We start from the raw sequence: 9,010 nt of genomic DNA, 5'->3' as shown, positions 1-9,010 counted from the left end.
GGCAGGGACACTCTTCGGCTCGCCCATGTCTTCGTGACTAGCCGGATCCTCTACGCCGTGCTATACCTTCGCACTACTAAGCAAACGTCGAGCGATCGAATAGGCACCATCACCCGCAAGGCAACTAAGTGAGTCCTAGATCTCCTGGTGGCTCCTCTAACTCCTCAAGGCGTGGGGGGTAAACTCCTATCAGGAGTTGCGGGAGGCCCACCTTGTGAACCAATACATGCAGCTCATGCAGATGGCTCCTGGGCGCCGCCTGTATGCTCAACAGCTTCCACATCCAACACGATTGCACTCCAGAGGAGGCGGAGCATATCCCAGAACTGTGGCGCTATATGCTCGGTCTCTCCGCTCCCCCGTAACACGGACTCCGACACGCACGAAATAAGGCGACCAGCGCGGGCTCGGGCTCTTGAGAGACAACACGGCTACCGACCCGGTGTATACTATATGTAGACGTAGCAGGGCCGTCTCCCGCTGGATTTTACTCGGTTGCTGTAGTTCACCAGGAAAAGCACATTGATGGACTCTCCTTCCGAGCCCAAAATTCAGCGCGAGTCGAGGAAGTATCGATAGCGCTTGCTGCCACGGGTCCCAATTCGAGAATCATCATCACGGACTACCGAAAAGTATGTGATCATTACTTGGTAAGGGAGATCTCCCCCTTAGCCACTCAAATTCTAAGTGGGACTGCCACTGGTCCAAGACCGAAAGAGTCATTTCGGCTCCTTGCCACCGAGGCCGACGAGGTAATGGGGCTGCGGCACTTACCCAGCGGGCTCCTCAACCTAGCTGTTCTGGCTCGGAGACAATCCAGCCGCTGCTGCAGGGAAATCGTAACACATCAACCACGGCCTTTCCCCGCTTCGTGCAAAGGGGCTAAGACGGAGGAGCGAAATTTAAGGCGCCTGAATATAGGTACTCTAGCTACTCTGTCCTCCAATCATCAAACATTACGATCCTAACACGGATGGGCAATGCCCGCAGTATGAGGAACCCTGTGATATCTTCCACGTGCTGTGGGCATGTACTCAAAATCCCCACCTCCCCCTTCCCCAGAGGCATCGGAGACTACCCTCAACTGCTCCTCGCTCTAGTGCCAACGCCCGTTAGTTCGGGTGAAACGGGCGCTAGGCGGGGCCTCGTCGCGCGGTGTCTCGGACTAGGGATGCCGACCATGTAGAGGAGCCACTCTGTGGCTCCCAAACTCTCTCTATTCTCCCAAATAAAGGTTTCATCACCACCATCGGCTCGGTAGCCGAGCGCCCTAACCACTAAGCCACCGCGGCGGGTTTTTCGACTGCGAGACTGAATAAATGGCTCCTTGTACGCTCGATTCGAGCGGCGCATCCACGCTTTTCATTTTATCTGCGACACTGTGCCACTTCCCGAATGCATAGTTTGACGGTTAATTCTGTCTGCGTTGATTATATATCACGGTGTTGTGTTTTCAGAATAGGCTATATATAGTTGATTGCTTGTTTTTGTTAACTAATTACTAAGCGAAGCAAATTCATTCAAAACGTGAGCATTAATTTGTAATGACAGATATGCATTTAGTTTCACAAGCCCCTACATCTCAGCTCTGGCAGCCTTCTCGCATTGGGAGCAAAAGAGAAAAAAAGCAATAAAACATGCAATAAAGTAGGGTGCTGATTTTGCCTCCTTTGGCTTGGATTCGGCATGAATCTCGCAGTTTTGCCTAAGGATGGTCTGTAACAGCACGCCGCATAACGGTACAGAGGAAACGATGCGAATCTGATTCAAGTAAAACAGTGGAACCGTCGATGGTACAGACGACCGGCCTCAATGTCGGCGTGTGGACTGGTGTCGCCATCTGCCGGGGAAGTGGTGCGCGCAAATACATCGCTCGTTTTTGTAGAGGTTTGTCTTCTTCGCGGGTAAGGCGCCCTTTTTGACTTCCGATGCAGGAACAACTGTGCAAACATCGAGCACGTTGCTGAACAAACTAAGCCACTAAATCAATACTTTTGAGAAATTAGAGCAAACAATAAATAAGCAGAGGTAGTAGAGAAATATAATTGTTGCGTGCGCTTCCAACGAGCAGCCGCATTGGTAAGCGTCACCCTTGAAGAAGGAACCGAGTTGGTTTTGAAAGGTTGGGCTTCACATAAAAAATTGCTTGTGGTGAGTATTTCTCAACTTTTATTTCAAATCTAACCAGATGGACTTCCGTCGAAGATGTTGTCGTTGAAAGCATGCTCGATGCATTTTTAGTTTCATGCCTACATTCGCCGGTGTGCTATGTCAGCATACGTTAAGGAACCCAGATGGTCTCTACGAATCCGGAGCCCTCCACTACGGCATCCCTCATAGCCTCTATGTCGCTTCGATGTACTGGACTTTAAACCCACAATTTACAGTTTGCCTTTGTTTGCTTTTTTTTCTTTTGTGGTGGCTCTCAGATCACCCGAGAAAACGGGATGATAAAGTGAACTATAATTACCGAAAATTGCCGTCTAAAAGAATATTAGAGATATGCCAGACTCAAGTGCAACAACAACAAAAGAATTCTTACGAAACACTGTAGTCCTTAATAATGCGTTCTAGCTACTGCAAGGGGCGTTATTGTCTGAGACACGAGCAAGGAGTACAAACAAAGGAAACGATAAGGAGGTTCTTATCGTTCGAGCGATAACGATTAAGAGTTCGAGAGGCGTGTTAACTAGGCGGAATTCGTAGAGCTGCGTCTGTAGAGCCTTTTTGTGTTCTGGGGACGCCAGAGCCAATACCTCCTAGAAAGACTTCTTTCTAGGAGGTATTGCCAGAGCAGGCAGCAGACTGGGCAGGAGGACTGGCACATTTTATTGGCGCTTGCAGCGAGCTCACACACGTGCGCGTTCTGCGCAGTGTCGCATCAAACGACAACACCAGCGTTGCACCAAACGCCATGTCATACATTCCGACATGAAGGAGCTAGACACCGCAGCGGACACGGGACAGAGAAAGAAGACGACACAGGGCGGTGTCGCCCTGTGTCGTCTTCTTTCTCTGTCCCGTGTCCGCTGCGGTGTCTAGCTCCTTCATGTCTCACCAACTGGCCTACACATCTACCCTCCTAAGATACATTCCGAACAAGCGCATTTTTCAACGGGAATTTTTTTCTGGGCGATATTTTTTCATATATCTTAAGATATTCCACTATCACAATCAATTGCAGTGTATCTCCAGACCTTCTCTAGGCATGGCTTGCATTTTTTTTTTTGCGATATACGTTTTTGCTATCGTCAAAAACGTTCCCCCGTTGGTTTTTTTATGACAGTTTATTAATTACTTGATGCGAGCGATGTACAAATTTCAGAAGAAAGATGTTTCTAGGCGTCAGAGTTAAACGTTCCATTCCTTCCCTTCATTATTGCAGTACCTTACGATATTCCACAGTTGACTCAAAACTAAAAGTAATGTGGAAGGATCTTGGACTTGGTTGCATCGAACACAGTTAAATGACAATGAGCGGATGCAACATGAACTTAATACTTTCTACATGCAGGTAAAGAATGCTGGTTTGTTCAGTTTGACAGGTTATACAAGCCCTGAAAGCTAATTTACTGACTCCCTGAGGAAAGCAACCCGCAATCTAGAAAGGATAGGCTAGAACATGTCCATTCGGTTCCTTGCGAATTATGCAATTGGTCTCCTGCACTTCTTTTTTTTTTTTGTCTAAAAATGAACAAATGCATCCATTCAGCAAATCTCCTGAGCCAGAATGAAAAGTACGCACAATGTCTTGTAGTACATATGTTGTACATGTAGCCTTAAGCAAGCTATAATTAATTTGATTAGTCATGGCTATAATTTGATAATGCAATTTAACGTTGCATAACAAAGTTAGGAAATGATATTGTTGTCTCGCAAAACTACTCCTGCATGCACGTCAGTCTTGCCAGATCAAAGTTAGAATCGGCAAAACAGCTCGGTACGGCTAACATTTGTCAAAAGCATCACAACCATCTGTTTTTCTATTTTTTTCTCGCTCTCTTTCTGCTCGTGGAAGAATGTTTTGTGAATACAAGATAATTGTTTTAAACTCAACGAACATTTCACATCTCACTTGTATGTGTTTTCAGAACCTAGTTAAAAACAAATCACCTAGCTGCAATCATAGAACGTTTGCATCGTACAACGAGCGCAGTTGCACCGTTTCGGTTTCGTTTTTGCCTCGTGGTGAAAAACCGGAAAAAAAGCAAAGGTTGCCGACCTTAGCTCGCGGCCATTTATGCCAGCGCTAGAAAAGCAAAACGGTGGAACGAAGGGCGCTGCGTAACTATCCGGAAAAAAGGACCCACTTAGCGCCACAGTTTATTTGCAAAGCACAATGAGTGGAATATAGAGGAGAAAATAAAAAGGAAGAAAGATGAAAGGGTTGCGAAACGTTGACGACAGCGGTCAGGTTACAACAGCGGCCGGTGACGACGAACGCGGTGACGTCATCCACAGGACGGGGGTCAGCGATCGCGGCGCCGTGCGGTGTCGGCGAAGCGACGCAGGTATTTCTGTGTGGCGAGTGCTAAGACTTTTTCGTCCGGAGTGCAGTGCGTGGTGCCGGGGGGGATTTCTCGCCGCGAGTGGAGAAAAGAAAAGCGCGAAAGAAAAGGTGCCCGCTCCGCTATCTTTGGCGATTCGTCGCGCCCAAGCGCCCGTCCTCGGTGTGGTAATACTCGCCAGTGGACAGCACCCTTCGTCGGCACAGCGGACCCCGGCTGCCCCCCGCCCGCACAGCGCCGCCAATAGTCAGCGAACCGCAGCGAAGCAAGCTCGCTCCACGAAGCAGCAGCAATGGCCCTCAAAAGAATAAAAAAGGAACTGGAAGACCTGAAGCGCGACCCACCGGCCCAGTGCTCGGCCGGCCCTGTGAACGACGACCTCTTCCACTGGCAGGCAACGATCATGGGTCCGCCCGACAGCCCGTATCAGGGCGGCGTGTTCTTCCTGACCATCCACTTCCCGACGGACTACCCGTTCAAGCCGCCCAAGGTAGCGTTCACGACGCGCATCTACCACCCGAACATCAACAGCAACGGAAGCATCTGCCTCGACATCCTGCGTTCGCAGTGGTCACCAGCGCTGACCATCTCCAAAGTGCTGCTGTCCATCTGCTCGCTACTCTGCGATCCGAATCCGGACGACCCGCTCGTGCCCGAGATTGCCCGCTTCTACAAGACGGACCGCGAGAAATACAACGAACTGGCTCGGGAGTGGACACGGAAATATGCCATGTGACCCGCCGACACTACTACAACTACTGCTTGCCCGCTCAGAGAGACTTGTACAAAACCCCGAGGGCGACGCAGCGAGGAAGGAGCGCTTTGTTGGGAAACCTATCGAAAATGCCGGGGGGTCGAAACGAACGCAGAGCAGTGGTTTTAAAGGAGCGGTGAGGCAGGGGGTGGGAGGGCCCGAAAGAAAAAACACACACAAAGGGAACGCTGCAGGCGAGTCCACTGACTGCTGCTGATGCCGACGCTGTTAGGCCTAACTCAAATTTAGCACTCCCCATACCGACGCTCGTAATATTTTTTTCTGCTCTTTCCCTCACTCTTCTTGTTCGGGTCGTCACACACTCTGAAAGGCGTCACCTTGGCGAAAAAGTAAAGCCTCCCGCCCTCCTCTTCAACCCCGAGTAGATGAAAACCCCAGCCTTTTGTCTTTTTTTTTTCCCAGAGTCCCATTTTGTTATTGTCTTTCTGATCATCGAGCGAACGCGATCAAGCTCTCGTGCCGAGAGCTGCGTAGTGCGCATCCGAGGTTGTAGTAGTCTCGCGTGCGTTTTAATTTTTTTTTTCTTAGCGCACCGAAATCGTTGCGGTGGTTGCGAGTGGTCATCTCGTGGGTCGCTTTTCAGTTTTTTTTTTCTTTACTTGCATCCTAGGAGAGCGGGTTTTGGTTTAGTCATGTTTCCTTCACACTTCAAACGTGTCACCCGAGTGTGAAACTGCATGAGTCGGTATATCCGCGTTCCCTGCCGCGTCCGGGTTCGCGAAAGGTGCAGAAATTTCGTCGTAGTAGTTTGAAACCGTGAGTTAAATTCCGAGTGTGTGCGCACGTGAAAAAAACTTAATCCTCCTTCTCACTTCCTATCCGGTTTATGGCTTAACGGGTTTGCCAGCTCCAAGCGCCACCTCACATTCGCTGCTGCGTCTAAGAAAGCCTGTTGCTGATCACTTGCCTGTCGTGTGTGTGCAGAAGCACCTTATATGCGTCTTTGAGGCATTCCCATTGAGTGAAAAAAATTTGAGGCAGGACGATGCAGTGAGACTAGTTATCCCTGCGGTTGAATCCACATTTTCCGATCTGTTTGTTGTTTTTTTCTCTTAAATTCTCGTCTCTGGTTAACGTTCAGTCATCATCAAGAGTGACGACACCGGTTTGCTGAATTGTGTGCACTTGCAAGCCCATTGGATCAGAACTGAGGCTGTTTTCGTGGCTGTTGACTGCGACGATGCCCTCCAAGCTCTAAACTACAGTTGGACATGCTTCTTCCCCGAAATTGTGTTTTCTTCCTAGGAACCTGTGATGTATTTTTTTTTTCCCACCTTCCGTTCAAATCTAAAACAGCAGTCGGACATGCTTATTTGTGAAACTTAGTGCTATTTTCTTAGGAACCTTTGCTGTACTTCGTATTTTGTTTGGTTCTTCAAAGACATTGTTTGTTCACTTTAGGACACATATTTTTTTCTTTTTGCCATTTTTATGTGTGCATTATTCATGTGGTTCCCCCCCCCCACCTGAGGCCCATCTTCCGGCCTTTAGCAAGTCCTTATTCTAAAATGAGAGAACAACGGTGAAGCCCAAATGTCTCAACGTCTTTTTTTTCTCTGACGAGTGTTCTGCAGCAGCGGTGACACCCTGGGAAAAAAAAGTGTGCGTGTTGGGTCGAAATGGTTGTCGCTCCCCGCGGCTTCTCGCCTCTTTTCACCGAGTCTCCTCCGCCGCTTGTCGGATGTGTATAACTTCTTCGAAACCTCTCGAGTCTCTCCCCCAGTCCCCTTTCCGAACCCCAACTGTCCCACACAAACCTTTTCTCTGCGACAACAGCCTCATCATCGATTTGGCCACGCTTGTTTAACTTCTTTTCGGCCGCTGGAAAAAGAAAATGTCTCTGAAAACTGTTCTTTTCCTTTTTTTAAGTAATTGCTGGATTAAAGTATTTTGTGTGTGAGGTGTGGGAAGGTGTCGGAGTGCGTGATATCGTCAACAGGTGGGGCTGGGTGTGGAGAAAACGACCAATGGCTTCACGGCTACTGCTGCTGCTGCTGTTTGGACTGTTTTGGGGTCACCAACACGAAATAAGATCACCTGGGATGCTAGAAGCTTGTAGCGACTTCCCTACTAGCCTATCTGACTGGCCCCTACTGTAAACATTCTTGAGTTGGCCTTAAACGGTATAGTTCCGTCATACTGCGTAAAATGGCTTAAAATGTGATCTCGGGTTGCCTGAATCTGGTAGCGACTTCCCTACTAGCCTAACTGAGTGGCCCTTGTTATAAACATTGTCGAGTTTGCCTTAAAAGGTGTAGTTCTGGCATACTGTGTAAAACCGTGTAAAAAGTGATCTCATGCCTGCTTCAATGTGATACCAAAAATCCACAGTTCTTTGAGTACTGTATCCAATTTAAACGGTCAAATTAACTCTTACTCACACGATGTCAGTGACATTACAGAATAAGCAATATCGTCAACATAAAGACTAGCAGACCCAGGACAGAAAGCATTCAAGTGACATCTGCTATGCATCTGTTGCCTGCTCTGCCTTATTTTCACGATTGACAATTTGTAAATGCCACAAACATCGTAGATGAGAGATTTTTTAGAGTTTGCAAGCGAGCTTTCGGGGTAGTTTCTCTATGCGCAGTGGTGCACTTCTCGGCCCCTTCTACAGTACTTGTATCCTCAAGGCTAATTAAGTTAAGAGAATAAATTTTATAACAAAGGAGGTGTCCTTTCACGGGAATGACCATCTCTCCATGTCGCCATGCATCTGCTATTCTGCTATGATGCACTGATCTTCATAGTTGTTGTGGCGCGGATTTACTGGTCAATTTGTCGAGATGGTGCTTCACCTTGTTTCTGAATGGCAATGGGGACTTATGTTCACATCTGTTGAATTTATTTTGACTTTAACTTTGCTGTGGGTCCAAGATCCGAGCTTCAATCTTGATAGGGAGCCTGTTAGAACATTTTTAGTGCACTTTAAGAGAGTGTATTTGTAGGGAGTTTCATTGCAAAGCATTGCTTGCCTGCTACTCGCATAGAGCTAGAAAAGGAACTTATTAAGACGTTGTGTACATTAATTTAGCTCTCCCAAACTCAAGGTGTCACTGAGCTGTGACGTCCAGTCAATTATTGCTGAGCCACAGACAAGCTATTCTTTTGAACTTAATTACCTAACTGAGAACCTCAATTAATTGTCATATTCAGGAGGTGAGATTACCTACCTTTGAACCTGCGTGGCTGACTAGTGATGTCAGCTGGCCAGTTAATTCTGGTTAAACATATAAAACAAACCTTATGATTACGCGACTAGATTAAAGAGGCCGTAGACATATGATCTCTCATGATGCCAACTATATAATAAGGGTTTCTTCTTTCTAGCTTAGACAAAGCATTATTTACTTTTCTAACTGACTGCTACCTGGCTTCTGGCCAAAATTGTGGCACTGTGCGCTGTATTTCTTGCAGGATTTCAGTTTTTCATCTTGCTGGCAACGACTCTGAATGAAGCGGAACCTGAATACCACTGGCCTGAACACATTGTGCACAGTGGGCTGCAAGCATTAAGTGCTCCCTTATCTGTGACTCATTGTGGAAGCAGCTTTCAAGCCTTTTATCTTATCTGCGAGGGTGAGGCAGTTCAAGGTACTTGGAAGGTTTGCACAGATGAAACTATCAGCTGGCAGACTGAAGAGGGATGTGGATAGAAGATAGTCGCCCAATGTGTGGGTGCACCACAATTACGACAGTGCTGACAGTGTTGCAAGCAGCACCT

The 9,010-nt window shown here is 47.6% G+C and overlaps 1 pseudogene; it reads left to right on the top strand.

Annotated features, from left to right (window-relative positions):
- The first annotated feature begins 4,473 nt into the window (after positions 1–4,473).
- On the top strand, positions 4,474–7,189 carry LOC149331920 (ubiquitin-conjugating enzyme E2-17 kDa pseudogene; annotated as a pseudogene).
- Positions 7,190–9,010: the final 1,821 nt, after the last annotated feature.

The sequence above is a fragment of the Amblyomma mixtum genome, chromosome 8, assembly GCF_055824585.1.
Source record: "Amblyomma mixtum isolate Tamu chromosome 8, ASM5582458v1, whole genome shotgun sequence".
NCBI lineage: Eukaryota > Metazoa > Arthropoda > Arachnida > Ixodida > Ixodidae > Amblyomma > Amblyomma mixtum.
The sequence above is the reverse complement of the archived record's forward strand: the minus strand, read 5'-3'. Positions and strand labels throughout refer to the sequence as shown.